This window comes from Zea mays, chromosome 2, assembly GCF_902167145.1.
Source record: "Zea mays cultivar B73 chromosome 2, Zm-B73-REFERENCE-NAM-5.0, whole genome shotgun sequence".
Lineage (NCBI taxonomy): Eukaryota > Viridiplantae > Streptophyta > Magnoliopsida > Poales > Poaceae > Zea > Zea mays.
In genome coordinates this window covers 137,714,219-137,733,189 of record NC_050097.1, presented here as the reverse complement: position 1 = coordinate 137,733,189, position 18,971 = coordinate 137,714,219, and positions in this window count along the sequence as shown.

Sequence of the window (18,971 nt, the reverse complement as noted above, 5' to 3'; positions counted from 1 at the left end):
TGTGTTTTATTGCGGGGATGTGCATGTATCTTCGGAATAAATACCATTTTACATAGCATAACATCATCACATCATTTCGCATAGCATAAGCATCATACATCATACTGCATATGGCACAAGAAGGGGACACAATATTGATCTTCGGAAGAATGCTTTGAAAAAGGGAAAATCATGCTAAGTCGCAAGGATATACGATATTGATCTTCGGAGTGTAGCTTCGGAAAATATTTTCTCGAAGCTTGGATATTCTTCATCAGAACACTATGGACATTGTTGTGATAAATGAAAATTCTTCTTCACGAAGCATGAAAAGAAGGGAAGGTGTTTTTTCGTCAAAGACTCAAAAACGGTACGTATGTAAAATTTCATGCATCGTAAAGAATTGAACCATAAAAAACAAGTATATTACATTCAGGGTTACAAGATATTACACATATTACATGTCAGGTATTTTTACAATAGCACCTAGTCTTCCCTAAGTACTACTTCCGCAGCTTCGTTCAGGAGTTGATTGACAACTTGATCCATGATAGCTTCAGCCATCTTTTTAATTTCATCGTCATCTTTCGGGAGAGGGCCCGGAGACACTTTAGTAGTATCTGAGGGAGGACAGGACACGGCTACATTGCTATTACAAATTGCGAACGAAGGTTAAAATCAAAAATTACAACACAATAAAAACCATTAGTTAATACCTATTTGCCCTTCGGGCTCTGCGCTTTTCTCAGCAGCTTTTGCTACTTTTCTAGCATCATGGATCCCTTTTTCGCTCTTTTGAAACAATTTCTCGGGCCATTTCTCTACCACCATTGTCCCAGATATCGGTGAAAAATTTTCCACCAACCATGCTAGCTTCGGCTGAGGGATCTTTTGCATCTTCGAGAGACAAGGTAGCTTCAGATTGCGCTAAAATCTTTACATGCTCGCAGCCCTTTCTCTCCAAAATGGTGGCAATCCCCCTGGCACCTGAAAAAGCGCAGATGTCTCCGCGACTATTTAAAATTTCTTCAAAGGCCTCAGCTTCGTGATTAATCCATTCGATGGGACCTTCGGGGTTGCCTCTTGTAAAGTTTTCTTCGCTCGAGAATGCGCCAACGCTGGTGAAGCTAGCTTTCATTTTCTTAACACACTCCATAGATTTATCATAGCATCTCTTCTTGGACGAACGAAGCTCTTCAACAGTTCCTTCTAAATGATTTGCCCATTGGTCGCTAAGTTCTCGCTTCGTTTCTTCAAGTATGCATTCCTCTTTAGCTCTGGCTAGTTGTTTTCGAAGATCTTCAATTTCACGCTTTTGAGCCTCAGCTTGACCTTTAAAAGTAGCTTCGTCTTCTTTTATTCTATTTATCAATGAATGTAATATTTTATCTTTTTCGAGACCTTCGTTCCTTAGTTCAATTACTTCGGAACGAAGGTTGCTCAGGGCCATGACACACCCTTCGTCCTCGACATCTTTTTGGGCCCTGAGGGCATTGCTAAGTATAAGGCCCTGCAATGAAAAATTTGTGTGCGTCAATAAATTTAAGCAAACGAAAAATTTTGGTCTCAAGAAAAAATACAAAGACCTCATTTTTTGCACCTTTAAGCTATTGTACGCCAAACTGTCGGCCAGCTCGTTTTTCGACAACACCGAGAGCCCGTCTTCTAGTGTTGGGAATCCGAAGCTCTTGCTCATCTCCCGACAGACAGAAATCTCCTTGCTGTCAGGGAGACAATACAAGAAGTCTTCTTCTCCGCTGCCGTTGAATATCAACGCCCCCTTTGGATATTTCAGTTTTTGGGTGTAAAACTGGGCCTCTTGCTTTTCTCTTTCAGACAACTTTTTCCCCGAAGCATGTCGAACAATATAATCAAGGACTTTGGGGGATGCTTCGGGGGCAATAGCACTGATTTCTTCAACAGGAATTGGCTCTGTCATTTTTTCTTCCTCGGTTTCCAAGGATTTTACCTTCGTGGGCTCTGAAGGCCCAACTTCAGTCTCAGTTTGTTGCTTCGGAGCTTCAGGTTCAAAGATTTCAGTTTTCGCTTCGGAAATTTCAACAGTCTTCTTTGGAGTCGTGCTTGAGGACTTAATTGTCTCTGGAACATCTAGCACATTGACCATTCTTTTTCTTTTCGGGGTCACCGCTGGCCCCTTTTGGTTTTTATTATCTCAACACTTGCAGAAGGACTCAAAATTTCCAATATTTTCGTTCCCTCAGTTCTCGGTTTTTCCGCTTTCTCTGCTGAGGGTGCTTCAGTTTTTTCTTCGATCTTCGGCACTGAAGTTGGTTCTTTAATTTCGGTGGCCGAAGAGGTTTCACCGGCGAACTCAGGAACTGTAGCTGGTTCAATGTAACGTGGCCGGTGTGTAAGAACCTTTACCCTTTGTCTCTTCGGCGTCGGCTCGATGGGAGCGGCTGAGGCAGTTTCCTGAGCAGAAGTTGTGCTTTTTCTTTTTTGGCCCCACGCTGGGTAGTGGTAGTCGGGGTACACGAACCCAATTGCGTCAAACACTCGGTTCAGTCTTTTCTTTTTCCGGCCTCCGAAGGCTGCCGACAATGAAGTATCTTCGGCCTTTGAGTAAACCCCAAGTAGTTCATCACTTACATTTTCAATGCTTTTTAGCCAGTCATCATCTGGCTCAACGAATTTATCTCCAAATTTGAAAGTATACTTCAGCCTGATAAGTCCACCTTCGTCAGCCTCCTTTATGGTCTCTTGCGGCATTTCCCATTTTTCCGCGAGCGGCCATACTCTGAAGGCAATATGCTCTTGAACCAGATCTCTCGTTCCAATAAAAGAGCAAATAATTCCGAAGGCTCTCTGGCATTCTTCGGCAGCTTCGTTCATTTCAACCTTCGGCTTCCGCAGGCCGAAGCTTTGCCAAATAGGGCGCATAATTATACCTTTAATATCTTCCCGTGTTTTCAGGTCATTCTTCACATAAAACCATTCTGTCATCCAGTCGCTGGGCCATCTCTTCCGAAAGGTTGGCACGGGACAGCTTGACCCAGACCGAGAGACGAAACTGTAGCAGCCGAAATTATTGTGATACTGCTCCTTACCCCAGGGTTTTGTCTCGTATAACAATTCGTGTATGTTGCAGAAACTTTTTGCATCAGGTTTTAGACCTTGGCTTCTCACGGCCCACACGAAGATATTCATCCTTATGATTGCTTCGGGGGTAAGTTGGTGAAGATAGACTTCAAATATTTTCAGCACCTCTACGACAAAGCTGCTCAGGGGAAATCGTAGTCCAGCTTTCAAAAAGCTTCGGAACACTACGACTTCATTTTCCTCAGGGGACGGACAAGTCTTCTCTCCTTCGTCGGCCCTCACAATGGATAAGTCTCGGAAATATCTTCCCCTCATGTTGACAAGATGATTTTCTTTGATACTTGATTTGCCAAAAACCGCATGGCTTGGTCGCCAAGGGCGATCTTCGGAGTCTTCACCACCACTATCCACATCATAACTGTCGCTGTCACCAGTATCTTTAGATAAACCTTCTAAAATCTCTTTGGTAATCTTTTCTGTATTGGTCTTCGACATTGCTTCAAGAAACCCCAGGTTTTTCTCTTCAGAGAGACTCAGCTTCATCTCGACAACAGCCTTTTTATCTTCAGACATCTTCGAAAACGCTAAAAAACTGTCTTCAAAGCCGAAGCTTAAAAACTTAGAAAGCCAAACAAGTGTTGGTGCGCAAGAGCTAAAAATTGAGTAAGCAAGAGCAGATGGCAAGAAAGCGTACCAAATGAGCTCGTGGTATGCTCTTATTTATACGCCCAGTGCATTGAAAATTGGAAGACCCCTCTTGTCAGTGAATGTTGCTATTCTAGCAAAGGGAAGGTGTTTTTTCGGACCTTCGGCTTAAGGCCTTCGTCCATGTCGCAATCTAAAATTATCATTCTAATAAATTAATATTGCGAGGGGCTACTGATGGGGGCCTTCGACTTCCGAAGGTCCTCAAAAATATGATTTAACAATATTTCTGGAGTATAATGTGTGAACAGGTATCTTCGGACTTGAGTCGATACCACAGTGGGAGAAGCCCAAATAACACGAAGGTTGATACAGCGCCGAAGGTGCGAGCAGGAAAGCTTCGGCGTGATAGCAGAAAAGGAAACCGACTTAAAGATGAAAAGGCTATTTAGACCTCGGTGGATTACTATAGAATTACTACCAAATGTAAAGGGCATGGATGTAATTTTATATGGGCTGTGTCCCGTGCCTATAAATAGGTGAACAGTACCCCCGTACTGTTCACGCGGACTGGGCATTTGCTTTTGCGTCACGCTAGTACTTTTTACCTTCTTTTAAGCCGAAGGTACATGTCGGGGACCATAATTAGGGGTACCCTCAAGACGCCTAATTCTCAGCTGGTAACCCCCATCAGCATAAAGCTGTAGAGGCCTGATGGGTGCGATTAAGTCAGGGATCAGTCCATACGAGTGACTCGATCACGCTTCGCCCGAGCCTAGCCTCGGCCAAGGGCAGCCGACCTCGAGGGACTTCCGTCTCGCCCGAGGCCCCCCTTTTTACGGCGGACGCATCTCCGGCTCGCCCGAGGCCTTGGCTTCGCTAAGAAGCAACCCTGACTAAATCGCCGCACCGACTGACTGAGTTGCAGGAGCATTTAACGCAAAGGTGGCCTGACACCTTTATCCTGACGCGCGCCCCCCGGCAGAGCCGAAGTGACCGCCGTCACTCCGCCGCACCACTGACCGGTCTGACAGAAGGACAGCGCCGCCTGCGCCACTCCGACTGCAGTGCCACTCGACAGAGTGAGTCTGACAGGCAGTCAGGCCTTGCCAAAGGCGCCATAGGAAGCTCCGCTCCGCCCGACCCAGGGCTCGGACTCGGGCTCAGCCCCGGAAGACGACGAACTCCGCTCCGCCCGACCCCAGGGCTCGGACTCGGGCTAAGACCCGGAAGACGGCGAACTCCGCTCCGCCCGACCCTAGGGCTCGGACTCGGGCTCAGCCCCGGAAGACGACGAACTCCGCTCCGCCCGACCCCAGGGCTCGGACTCGGGCTAAGACCCGGAAGACGGCGAACTCCGCTCCGCCCGACCCCAGGGCTCGGACTCGGGCTAAGGCCCGGAAGACGGCGAACTCCGCTCCGCCCGACCCCAGGGCTCGGACTCGGGCTAAGACCCGGAAGACGGCGAACTCCGCTCCGCCCGACCCAAGGGCTCGGACTCGGGCTAAGACCCGGAAGACGACGAACTCCGCTCCGCCCGACCCCAGAGCTCGGACTCGTGCTGAGACCCGGAAGACGACGAACTCCCCTTCGCTCGACCCCAGGGCTCGGACTCCGCCCTGGCCTCTGCCGAATGACCTCCGCCTCGCCCGACCCAGGGGCTCGGGCTCGGCCTCGGCCACGGAAGACAGATTCGACCTCGGCTTCGGAGGAGCCCCCACGTCGCCCGACCTAGGGCACAGGCCCGCCACGTCAACGGGAAGCGCCATCATCATCCTACCCCGAGCCGACTCGGGTCACGAAGAACAAGACCGGTGTCCCCTCTGGCTAGCTCCGCCAGATGGGCAATGATGGCGCCCCACAAGCTCTATGACGGCGGCGGCTCTCAGCTCTCTTACGGAAGCAGGGGGACGTCAGCAAGGACTCGACCGCTCCGATAGCTGTCCCTCCGCCAGGCTCCGTTGCTCCTCCGACAGCCACGACATCACGCCAGCAGGGTGCCAAGATCTCTCCGGCTGCCACATTGGCATGTACTTAGGGCGCTAGCTCTCCCTCCGCTAGACACGTAGCACTCTGCTACACCCCCATTGTACACCTGGATCCTCTCCTTACGCCTATAAAAGGAAGGACCAGGGCCTTCTTAGAGAAGGTTGGCCGCGCGGGGACGAGGACGGGACAGGCGCTCTCTTGGGGCCGCTCGCTTCCCTCACTCGCGTGGACGCTTGTAACCCCCCTACTGCAAGCGCACCCGACCTGGGCACGGGACGAACACGAAGGCCGCGGGATCTCCACCTCTCTCACGCCCGTCTCCGGACACCTCGCCTCTCCCCCCTTCGCGCTCGCCCACGCGCTCGACCCATCTGGGCTGGGGCACGCGGCACACTCACTCGTCGGCTCGGGGACCCCCCGGTCTCGAAACGCCGACAGTTGGCGCGCCAGGTAGGGGCCTGCTGCGTGCTGACGAACAACTTCCCGTCAAGCTCCAGATGGGCAGTCTCCAGCAACCTCTCCGGCCCGGGACGGCGCTCCGTTTCGGGAGTCTTGAGTTCATGTCCTTCGACGGCAGCTACGACATGATACTCCTTCCACCGCCGCGCGACAACGACAATGGCGGCCGACATCCCGCCCGCCGGCGGCGGAACCGACGACATCTTCCCCGCGCGGTGGAAGAACAACATTCGAGCTCGCCCCGTCCTCTCCCCCGCCAATGGAGGAGGAGGCGGGGCAACCAAGACCAAGCGGGAGGCCGCGCTTCGTCGGCTGTCGAGCGAATCGACGTCCCCAGCGCCCCGACGGAGGGCACGCCGGGCGTCGACCTCGCGTTCGAGACGAAGGCAAGCGCCGTCCCCCCGCGACACGCTGATCCCGAGCAAGAAGACGACGCCAGCACGCTCGCGGAAAGCCTGCAGGACGTCGCCCTCGTACCTGAGATGACGGTGCAACCAGTCCCCGATGTGACTACGTCGCTCCGCGTCGACCAAAAGGTACTAACTAACTCCCATCTTACGTCATTTCGACTCGGCCTCGACCCGCCAAGCGACCTCGCTTTGGCGGGCGCTCTCATTGAGGCGAGTGCAACCCCACTGGGGTTTCGTATGCGGTCGCCTTGGGACCGATTGACGGACGTCTCGACCTACGGGCCCTCTGGGTTCGAGGAAGATGACGATCCCAGCATCTGTTGAGGTTTCTCTGGACTTGGCAACCCCAGTGCCATGCGGGACTTCATGACCGCATGTGACTACTGCCTCTCCGACTGTTCCGTCGGAAGCCGCAGCCTTGACGACGAGGACTGCGGCCCAAGCCGCGAATGTTTCCACGTCGAGCTAGGGGATCCCTCCGAAGGCAACCATCTTGGCATGCCGGAGGATGGTGATTTTCCTAGGCCGGTGCCTCGCGCCGACATCCCGCGGGAGCTAGCTGTGGTCCCCGTTCTGGCGGGGGGTCACGACCCACAGCTCGAGCAAGTCCGCGGGGCGCAGGCCAGGCTCGACGAGGGAACAGGGGCGCTTGAGACGATCCGCCGGGACGTCGGGCAGGTATGGGCGGGCCAACCCCCGGCCGGAGAAATACGTCACCTGCCCCAAGGTCTCCAGCACCGCGTCGCCAACGATGTCAGGCTCAGGCCGCCGCCCGCATCCAGCGGGGTTGGTCAGAACCTGGCAGCCGCAGCGATGCTCCTCCGCACGATGCCGGAGCTATCAACCACCGAGGGTCGGCGAATCCAGGGAGAGCTCAAGAATCTCCTGGAAGGCGCTGCGGCCCGACGGGCCGAGAGCACTGCCTCCCGGAGGCAGGGATACCCCTCGGAACCTCACGCCGCGACTTCCCGATTTATGCGGGAAGCCTCGGTCTACACCGGACGCACGCGCAACACCGCGCCTGGGGCCCCGGGCCACCTCGGCAACGAGCACCATCGACGCGACCGTCGGGCCCACCTCGACGAAAGGGTGCGCCGAGGCTACCACCCCAGGCGTGGGGGGCGCTACGACAGTGGGGAGGATCGGAGTCCCTCGCCCGAACCACCCGGTCCGCAAGCCTTCAGTCGGGCCATCCGACGGGCGCCGTTCTCGACCCGGTTCTGACCCCTGACTACTATCACGAAGTACTCGGGGGAAACGAGACCGGAACTGTGGCTCGCGGACTACTGCCTGGCCTGCCAACTGGGTGGGAATGGACGACGACAACCTCATCATCCGTAACCTCCCCCTGTTCCTCTCCGACACTGCTCGCGCCTGGTTGGAGCACCTGCCTCCGGGGTAGATCTCCAACTGGGACGACTTAGTCCAAGCCTTCGCCGGCAATTTCCAGGGCACGTACGTGCGCCCCAGAAATTCTTGGGACCTTCGGAGCTGCCGGCAACAGCCAGGAGAGTCGCTCCGGGACTACATCCGGCGATTGTCGAAGCAGCGCGCCGAGCTGGCCAACATCACCGACTCGGATGTCATCGGCGCGTTCCTTGCCTGCACCACCTGCCACGACCTGGTGAGTAAGTTGGGTCGCAAGACCCCCACCAGGGCGAGCGAGCTGATGGACATCACCACCAAGTTCGCCTCTGGTCAGGAGGCGGTTGAGGCCATCTTCCGAAAGGACAAGCAGCCCCAGGGCCGCCCATCGGAAGAGGCTCCCGAGGTGTCTACTCCGCGCGGCGCCAAGAAGAAGGGCAAGAAGAAGTCGCAATCGAAACGCGACGCCGCTGACACGGACCTTGTCGCCGCCGCCGAGTACAAGAACCCTCGGAAGCCCCCCGGAGGTGCTAACCTCTTCGACAAGATGCTCAAGGAGCCGTGCCCCTACCATCAGGGGTCCGTCAAGCACACCCTCGAGGAGTGCGTCATGCTTCGGCACCACTTCCACAGGGTCGGGCCACCCGCGGAGGGTGGCAGGGCCCACGACGATGACAAGAAAGAAGATCACCAAGCAGGAGAATACCCCGAGGTCCGCGACTGCTTCATGATCTACGGTGGGCATGCGGCGAATGCCTCGGCTCGGCATCGCAAGCAAGAGCGCCGGGAGGTCTGCTCGATGAAGGTGGCGGCGCCAGTCTACCTAGACTGGTCCGACAAGCCCATCACCTTCGACCAGGCCGACCACCCCGACCATGTGCCGAGCCCGGGGAAATACCCGCTCGTCGTCGACCCCATCGTCGGCGACGTCAGGCTCACCAAGGTCCTGATGGATGGGGGCAGCTGCCTCAACATCATCTACGCCGAGACCCTCAAGCTCCTGCGTGTCGATCTGTCCTCCGTCCGGGCAGGCGCTGCGCCCTTCCACGGGATCATCCCTGGGAAGCGCGTCCAGCCCCTCGGACGACTCGACGTCCCCGTCTGCTTCGGAACGCCCTCCAACTTCCGAAGGGAGACCTTGACGTTCGAAGTGGTCGGGTTCCGAGGAACCTACCACGCGGTACTGGGAAGGCCATGCTACGCGAAGTTCATGGCCGTCCCCAACTACACCTACCTGAAGCTCAAGATGCCGGGCCCCAACGGGGTCATCACCATCGGCCCCACGTACAAACACGCGTTCGAATGCGACGTGGAGTGCGTGGAGTACGCCGAGGCCCTCGCCGAGTCCGAGGCCCTCATCGCCGACCTGGAGAACCTCTCCAAAGAGGTGCCGGACATGAAGCGTCATGCCGGCAACTTTGAGCCAGCGGAGACGGTTAAGGCCGTCCCTCTCGACCCCAGTGGCGACACCTCCAAGCAGATCCGGATCGGTTCCGGGCTCGACCCCAAATAGGAAGCAGTGCTCGTCGACTTTCTCCATGCAAATGCCGACGTCTTTGCGTGGAGTCCCTCGGACATGCCTGGCATACCGAGGGAGGTCGCCGAGCACTCGCTGGATATTCGGGCCGGAGCCCGACCCGTCAGGCAGCCTCTGCGCCGATTCGACGAGGAGAAGCGCAGAGTGATAGGCGAGGAGATCCACAAGCTAATGGCAGCAGGGTTCATCAAAGAGGTATTCCATCCCGAATGGCTTGCCAACCCTGTGCTTGTGAGGAAGAAAGGGGGGAAATGGCGGATGTGTGTAGACTACACTGGTCTCAACAAAGCATGTCCGAAGGTTCCCTACCCTCTGCCTCGCATCGATCAAATCGTGGATTCCACTGCTGGTGCGAAACCCTGTCCTTCCTCGATGCCTACTCAGGGTATCACCAAATCCGGATGAAAGAGTCCGACCAACTCGCGACTTCTTTCATCACGCCGTTCGGCATGTACTGCTATGTCACCATGCCGTTCGGTCTGAGGAATGCGGGCGCGACGTACCAGCGGTGCATGAACCATGTGTTCGGCGAACACATCGGTCGCACAGTCGAGGCCTACGTCGATGACATCGTAGTCAAGACAAGAAAGGCTTCCGACCTCCTCTCCGACCTTGAAATGACATTCCGATGTCTCAAGGCGAAAGGAGTCAAGCTCAATCCTAAGAAGTGTGTCTTCGGGGTGCCCCGGGGCATGCTCCTGGGGTTCATCGTCTCCGAGCGAGGCATCGAAGCCAACCCGGAGAAGATCGCAGCTATCACCAGCATGGGACCCATCAAGGACTTAAAAGGCGTACAGAGGGTCATGGGATGCCGCCTCGCGGCCCTGAGCCGCTTCATCTCACGCCTCGACGAAAGAGGTCTGCCTCTGTACCGCCTCTTAAGGAAGACCGAGTGTTTCTCTTGGACCCCTGAGGCCGAGGAAGCCCTCGGGAACCTGAAGACGCTCCTTACAAAGGCGCCTGTCTTGGTGCCCCCCGCTGATGGAGAAGCCCTCTTGGTCTACGTCGCCGCTACCACTCAGGTGGTTAGCGCCGCGATTGTGGTCGAGAGGCAAGAGGAAGGGCATGCGTTGCCCGTTCAGAGGCCAGTCTACTTCGTCAGCGAGGTACTGTCCGAGACCAAGATCCGCTACCCACAAGTTCAGAAGCTGCTGTATGCTGTGATCCTGACAAGGCGGAAGTTACGACACTACTTCGAGTCTCATCCGGTAACTGTGGTGTCATCCTTCCCCCTGGGGGAGATCATCCAGTGCCGAGAGGCCTCGGGCAGGATCGCAAAGTGGGCGGTGGAAATCATGGGCGAAACAATCTCGTTCGCCCCTCGGAAGGCCATCAAGTCCCAGGTGTTGGCGGACTTCGTAGCCGAATGGGTCGACACCCAGCTACCGACGGCTCCGATCCAACCGGAGCTCTGGACCATGTTTTTCGACGGGTCGCTGATGAAGACGGGAGCCGGCGCGGGCCTGCTCTTCATCTTGCCCCTCGGGAAGCACCTGCGCTACGTGCTACGCCTCCATTTCCCGGCGTCCAACAATGTGGCTGAGTACGAGGCTCTGGTCAACGGGTTGCGGATCGCCATCGAGCTAGGGGTCAGACGCCTCGACGCCCGCGGTGACTCGCAGCTCGTCATCGACCAAGTCATGAAGAACTCCCACTGCCGCGACCCGAAGATGGAGGCCTACTGCGATGAGGTTCGGCGCCTGGAAGACAAGTTCTACGGGCTCGAGCTCAACCACATCGCTCGGCGCTACAACGAGACTGCGGACGAGCTGGCTAAAATAGCCTCGGGGCGAACAACGGTTCCCCCGGACGTCTTCTCCCGGGATCTGCATCGACCCTCCGTCAAGATCGACGACGCTCCAGAGCCCGAGGCACCCTCGGCACAGCCCGAGGCGCCCTCGGCACAGCCCGAGGCAGCCTCGGCTCAACCCGAGGCACCCTCGGCTCAGCCCGAGGCGTCCGCGGTTCAGCCCGAGGTACCCTCGGCCCCCGAGGGTGAGGCACTGGACATGGAGGAGGGGCAGAGCGGGGCCACGCCTGATCGAGATTGGCAGGCCCCGTACCTGCGATATCTCCGCTAGGGAGAGCTACCCCTCGACCACGCCGAGGCTCGGCGGGTAGCTCGACGCGCCAAGTCGTTCGTCTTGCTGGGCGATGAGGAGGAGCTCTACCACCGGAGCCCCTCGGGCGTCCTCCAGCGATGCATCTCCATCACCGAAGGTCAGGAACTCCTGCAAGAAATACACTCGGGGGCTTGCGGCCATCATGCAGCGCCTCGAGCCCTTGTCGGGAATGCTTTCCGGCAAGGCTTCTACTGGCCAACGGCGGTGGCTGACGCCACTAGAATTGTCCGCACCTGCGAAGGGTGCCAATTCTATGCGAAGCAGACCCACCTGCCCGCTCAGGCTCTGCAGACGATACCCATCACCTGGCCCTTTGCTGTATGGGGTCTGGACCTCGTTGGTCCCTTGCAGAAGGCGCCCGGGGGCTACACGCACCTGCTGGTCGCCATCGACAAATTCTCCAAGTGGATCGAGGTCCGACCCCTGAACAACATCAGGTCCGAGCAGGCGGTGGCGTTCTTCACCAACATCATCCATCGCTTCGGGGTCCCAAACTCCATCATCACCAACAACGGTACCCAGTTCACCGGCAAAAAATTCCTGGATTTTTGCGAGGATCACCACATCCGGGTGGACTGGGCTGCCGTGGCTCATCCCATGTCGAATGGGCAAGTAGAGCATGCCAACGGCATGATTCTACAAGGGCTCAAGCCTCGGATTTACAACGGCCTCAACAAGTTCGGCAAGCAATGGATGAAGGAGCTCCCCTCTTTGGTCTGGAGCCTGAGGACAACGCCGAGCCGAGCCACGGGTTTCACGCCGTTCTTCCTGGTCTACGGGGCCGAGGCCATCTTGCCCACTGACCTGGAATACGGCTCCCCGAGGACGAGGGCCTACAACGATCAAAGCAACCAAGCTAGCCGAGAAGAATCGCTGGACCAGCTGGAGGAGGCTCGGGACAAGGCCTTACTACACTCGGCGCGGTACCAGCAGTCCCTGCGACGCTACCACGCCCGAGGGGTCCGGCCCCGAGACCTCCAGGTGGGCGACCTGGTGCTTCGGCTACGGCAAGACGCCCGAGGGAGGCACAAGCTCACGCCCCCCTGGGAGGGGCCATTCGTCATCGCCAAAGTTCTGAAGCCCGGAACATACAAGCTGGCCAACAATCAAGGCGAGATCTACGGCAACGCTTGGAACATCAAACAACTACGTCGCTTCTACCCTTAAGATGTTTTCAAGTTGTTCATATACCTCGCACCCACGCAAAGTTTAGTCATCAAGGAAGGGTCGGCCTCGCCTCGGCAAAGCCCGACCCTCCCTCGGGGGCTAAAAGGGGGGAGACCCCCTCTGCGTCGAAATTTTCCTCGAAAAAGGATCTCTTTTCAGCAGAACTTCTTTCGTGCTTTTTGACTACTTCGAAAAGCGGATCCTGGAAACGACGGAGTACACGTAAGCAGCCAAGGCTGACCGAGCCGAGGGACTCCTACGCCTCCGGGATATGGATACCTCACTCATCACCTTCTGCGATAAGTAACTCGCGTTCGGATAAAGCGACTCCGTGGACCGAACAAGTCTTCACGTTCGGAAGCTCTTCTGCCGAGGCGGTCTTTCAAGCTTTCTCGACTAAGTCGGAGACAGGGCCTCATGGACGGGCGAAAGTACGCGTAAGCGGCAAGGCCGACCGAGCCGAGGGACTCCCACGCCTCCGGGATACGGATACCTCACTCATCACCTTCTGCGAGAAGCAACTCTCGCCCGCACAAACATCCCTGTTACCGACAAAAAAGTCCAGATGCTCGGAACAAGAGGAAAAGAGACGCGGCTTTACAACGCAGCGAGGGTGTGTTTTCTGGCCTCGGCGGCCGCAGAAGGCACACGCTACAAGATAATCTGATCCTGCAGGCTCGGGTCTTCACGCTGAAGGGGGCTGCAGCACCCTCGGCATCGACGACGCCTTCAGCGAGGTCCGACCCAGCCTCGGACGGCGACGCGGTCCAGGGACTTCTCTGGGAATCCGGCCCGAGCAGGCGGCTCGGCCGGTTACCCCTGGGGCCTCAGCCAACCATCTTCCAAGGGCGCCAGCCCGACCCGAGGCCTCGGCTGATCGACTCCGGCGCCGGCCCCGCTGACAGGCAACCCGGCTAGGCTCCGGCCAACCAGGTTCCCATTTTCGAGCCAACTCCGCCTCTGTTCGTACTGATATCGCTACCCCTGGCCTCGGCTCATCGAAGAGCGGCCAAGGGGTCCCTTTACCTAAGCTAGAGGAGCCTCAGACAACAAGGCCGATCGAGCCGAGGGACTCCTACGCCTCCGGGATACGGATACCTCACTCATCACCTTGACACGGGGCGACTCATGCTTGGTGAAGTGGTTCAGATAATCAACAGGCGAGACTTAGTGCTCGAAAATGAAGAAAAAACACGGCTCCGTGCCGAAATTACATACATGTTCAGGCCTCGACAGCCACAATGAACAAAAACACTGGCATGTGCCATTACAAACGAAACTCCGGTTCCCCCTCCGCAGGTACGAACAACCCCACTCCGAGGGGGAAGGCCTGCAGAGCAACGGAAGGCCGACGAACGGCGCGCCGTCACCTGCTCCAGCAGCGGCGACGACGACGACTTCTGCTCCGGGGGGTCGAACAGCGGCAGCACTGACCTCAGGGCGGGTGCTGCCGCCAGGAGGCCCCCGCCCATGCCGAAACTCGTAAGGCAAGGACGGGCAGAAGGCCGTAGAGTTGGAGGTCAGCCCGTGGCCGGCCCTAGCTATCACGCCGGCGGAAGAACCTCTTCCAGCTGCCGCGGCAGACGCCGGCGTCGCGAGCGGCTCCGAAGCCACTCGCGTCCGAAAGCCGGGCACGCTGCAGCTGCCAGCGCCACGGACAACAACCGCTCCTCCGCCCATCACTGGGTGAAGGAGCGGGCCACCGCCCACGCAGGGGCCGACTCCAACTCGGCACTCTCCCCTCCCCAGCCTTGGTGATGAAAATCCTTGAGGCTGAGGGAGGGGCAGAGGCCGCAGCCCGGCTCGCTTTCCCCCACCATCAAGCCGGAGGTCACCATCCGGGGTGACCGCCGGTGGAGGGGTGCGGCCGGGCTGCATGATGAAAATCCTTGAAGCCGAACGATGGCTGAAAGGTACCAACTCCCACGGAGTTGCGTTCGTCCAACGAGGAGGCGAAAAGACGACGGATACCCCCCATCCGGGGGCTTGGAAGATGGAAAGACACGACGCATAAGGGAGGAAGAAGACATGGTTGCCTTCCGAAAGGGGTCGCCCTCTTTTTAAAGGCGACTCTCCCTACGTGCGCCCCCAAACGCCACGGGCCGAGTCTTCTCCAACACGCTCCAAGGCCCTTCCCTGCGGCGCGGGGGCTGGGTCCCGCATGTCATGCAAACCGGCTCAGAGCAGAAGAAGCCAAACCGCCGCGCGTGGTGCACGCAACCGCCCAGCGGTTACAAGCGACCCCCCACTTTTGCCCAGACCAACGGGCGGAAGGGGCGGGCAGCCATGCAGGCAGCGTGCAACCGCGCCAGGTGGACGCGCTTCTCCGACTTCGGACACACCAGCTTGGAGGCCCAGGCCCACGCGTCACGCAACCAGCGCGCCAGTTGCTGCATGCAAGCAACCATACCGCCACTTGTACCACCGTCGCACCTCTTCGGTTGCGGAGCCTATGCCGCGACTCGAGGCGACCCAGCGCACGACCCAGCAGCGCCAGCCTGGCGCAACGGTCAATGCGGCCGAAAGTGGGCCAGCAGTAATGACGGTGGCAGGCGGGCGGGAGCAGCAGTCACGTCGTCAGCCAGGCTCACGTCCCATCCAGGGACAACAAGAGAGCCTCCTCCCACGGCGTGAAGACGGTGCGCCCGTGATCCGTTCCTCGGACGGCTCGCGCAAGCGCAACGGCCGCCCCGCCAACCACTCGCCCCGTCGCATTAACTCCGCGGCGGGATAGGCGGCGCCTCTGGCAGGAGAAGCGGACGACGCTTCGCCTTCGCCGTAATAACCGCGCCAAAAAGGGTACGCCACATCGTTCGATTTCGTATCCTTTTCCTTTTTCCTCTTTCTCTATCTCTTGCAACAGGGACCGGGAAAGGGGGATACCCCGAAAAGGATCCTTCTCAGCGAAGGAACCGGGCTCCGAGCCCCCCTACTGATCAGAGGTTCGAAGGCTGGCCCTCCGAAGGGTTCAACAGTCGCCTCAGATCGCGTGGGCCCGACACCCACTACTGGTCAGGGATTCGAAGGCCAGCCCCCCGAAGGGCTCCATGGCCGCCTCAGGCTACTCGGGCTCCGCGCCCATTACTGATCAGGGGTTCGAAGGCTGGCTCCCGAAGGGTTCACAGTCGCCTCAGACGCCGAGCGAGGGATGACCGGGGGTACGTTCGATACATAACCGAGGCTCGGGCTGCGCTCCCGAGGTACCCTAGGACATTTCCGAGACCAGCGGGAACGATCTTGTAACGGAATCCCATCGGAGGGAGGCATCGAGCCCTCGGACCCCGTCGCCAGGGGACCGGGTCCGGCAGATCACCCGCAGGTACTTTTGGGCGTGCCTCTGGGCCCCTAGCCGACCCCCAACGAACGGGGCACGGACGTCCACTCGGATCACCCGCTTGCAGCTCACCGGAGACACCATGTTCGGTGCCCATCGAGGGTAACATGGCGCTCTCCCCCCCTCCTCCTTGCGGAAAGGCGACGCAGGGGCGTATGTAAAAAAGCCGAGTCTGTCCCTGATCGTCCTCTCGCCCTGTGCGGAGGCTCGGGGGCTGCTCTCACAAACCCGGCTCCGGCCAGACCGTTGACAGCGTCAACATACCAGCCCGAGAGCTTGGGCCCCGACCGTGCACCCGGGCTACGGCCAGTTCGCATGAGGGAACAACCAGACCAGCCGAAGCATTACGCAAGGCATTAAGACCTCGAAGGAGTGAAACCACTCCTCCGAGGCCTCGGGGGCTACACCCGGCGGGTGCGCTCGCGCGCACCCACCGGAACAAAATGCAACCGAGAAAGGCTGGTCCCCTTGCAAAAAAGTGCGACGAAAGCCTCCAAGCGAGTGCTAACACTCCCTTCGAGGCTCGGGGGCTACTGTCGGGGACCATAATTAGGGGTACCCTCAAGACGCCTAATTCTCAGCTGGTAACCCCCATCAGCATAAAGCTGCAGAGGCTTGATGGGTGCGATTAAGTCAGGGATCAGTCCATACGAGTGACTCGATCACGCTTCACCCGAGCCTAGCCTCGGCCAAGGGCAGCCGACCTCGAGGGACTTCCGTCTCGCCCGAGGCCCCCCTTTTTACGGCGGACGCATCTCCGGCTCGCCCGAGGCCTTGGCTTCGCTAAGAAGCAACCCTGACTAAATCGCCGCACCGACTGACCGAGTTGCAAGAGCATTTAACGCAAAGGTGGCCTGACACCTTTATCCTGACGCGCGCCCCCCGGCAGAGCCGAAGTGACCGCCGTCACTCCGCCGCACCACTGACCGGTCTGACAGAAGGACAGCGCCGCCTGCGCCACTCCGACTGCAGTGCCACTCGACAGAGTGAGTCTGACAGGCAGTCAGGCCTTGCCAAAGGCGCCATAGGAAGCTCCGCTCCGCCCGACCCAGGGCTCGGACTCGGGCTCAGCCCCGGAACACGACGAACTCCGCTCCGCCCGACCCCAGGGCTCGGACTCGGGCTAAGACCCGGAAGACGGCGAACTCCGCTCCGCCCGACCCCAGGGCTCGGACTCGGGCTCAGCCCCGGAAGACGACGAACTCCGCTCTGCCCGACCCCAGGGCTCGGACTCGGGCTAAGACCCGGAAGACGGCGAACTCCGCTCCGCCCGACCCCAGGGCTCGGACTCGGGCTAAGGCCCGGAAGACGGCGAACTCCGCTCCGCCCGACCCCAAGGCTCGGACTCGGGCTAAGACCCGGAAGACGGCGAACTCCGCTCCGCCCGACCCCAGGGCTCGGACTCGGGCTAAGACCCGGAAGACGACGAACTCCGCTCCGCCCGACCCCAGAGCTCGGACTCGGGCTGAGACCCGGAAGACGACGAACTCCGCTTCGCCCGACCCCAGGGCTCGGACTCCGCCCTGGCCTCTGCCGAACGACCTCCGCCTCGCCCGACCCAGGGGCTCGGGCTCGGCCTCGGCCACGGAAGACAGATTCGACCTCGGCTTCGGAGGAGCCCCCACGTCGCCCGACCTAGGGCACAGGCCCGCCACGTCAACGGGAAGCGCCATCATCATCCTACCCCGAGCCGACTCGGGTCACGAAGAACAAGACCGGTGTCCCCTCTGGCTAGCTCCGCCAGATGGGCAATGATGGCGCCCCACAAGCTCTGTGACGACGGCGGCTCTCAGCTCCCTTACAGAAGCAGGGGGACGCCAGCAAGGACTCGACCGCTCCGACAGCTGTCCCTCCGACAGGCTCCGTTGCTCCTCCGACAGCCACGACATCACGCCAGCAGGGTGCCAAGATCTCTCCGGCTGCCACATTGGCATGTACTTAGGGCGCTAGCTCTCCCTCCGCTAGACACGTAGCACTCTGCTACACCCCCATTGTACACCTGGATCCTCTCCTTACGCCTATAAAAGGAAGGACCAGGGCCTTCTTAGAGAAGGTTGGCCGCGCGGGGACGAGGACGGGACAGGCGCTCTCTTGGGGCCGCTCGCTTCCCTCACTCGCGTGAACGCTTGTAACCCCCCTACTGCAAGCGCACCCGACCTGGGCGCGGGACGAACACGAAGGCCGCGGGATCTCCACCTCTCTCACGCCCGTCTCCGGACACCTCGCCTCTCCCCCCTTCGCGCTCGCCCACGCGCTCGACCCATCTGGGCTGGGGCACGCGGCACACTCACTCGTCGGCTCGGGGACCCCCCGGTCTCGAAACGCCGACAGTACATTTGTAATTTGATATCATTTCTATGTTTCCATAATAATAATATAGAAATGAGTTGATAATAATTTATAATTGTTTGCGTTATCTTTTATATTTCATATGTTTTCTTCTTCGTTATTATATGTTGTGTTTATGAAGGTACGACCTTCATAACCTTCGTCCGAAAATCATTAAATCCCCAAGGGAAATAATGCTTCGAAGGACGAAGGACTTTAACGTTTAACATTTTTTGTGTTGCCTTGTTCTTAACTCATAGCATTTGAGAACAAGTCCCCAACAAGGTTATTTGTTAATGCCCTTCGTCCTTCGGAACATTATTTCCCTAAGGATATTGTAGGGGACTTGTTCTCAAATGCTATGAATTAAGAACAAGGCAACATAGAGTGTTAAATGTTAAAGCCCTTCGTCCGCTGAAGCATTATTTCCCTAAGGATTTAATGAGCTTCGGACGAAGGTTATGAATGATATATCACGAAGGTCACACCTTCGTGTTCAGAGATAAAAAATGCGAAATGAAATATAAAATATAAAGCGTTAAAGAATACCAAGAATAAATAACATTATTCACTTA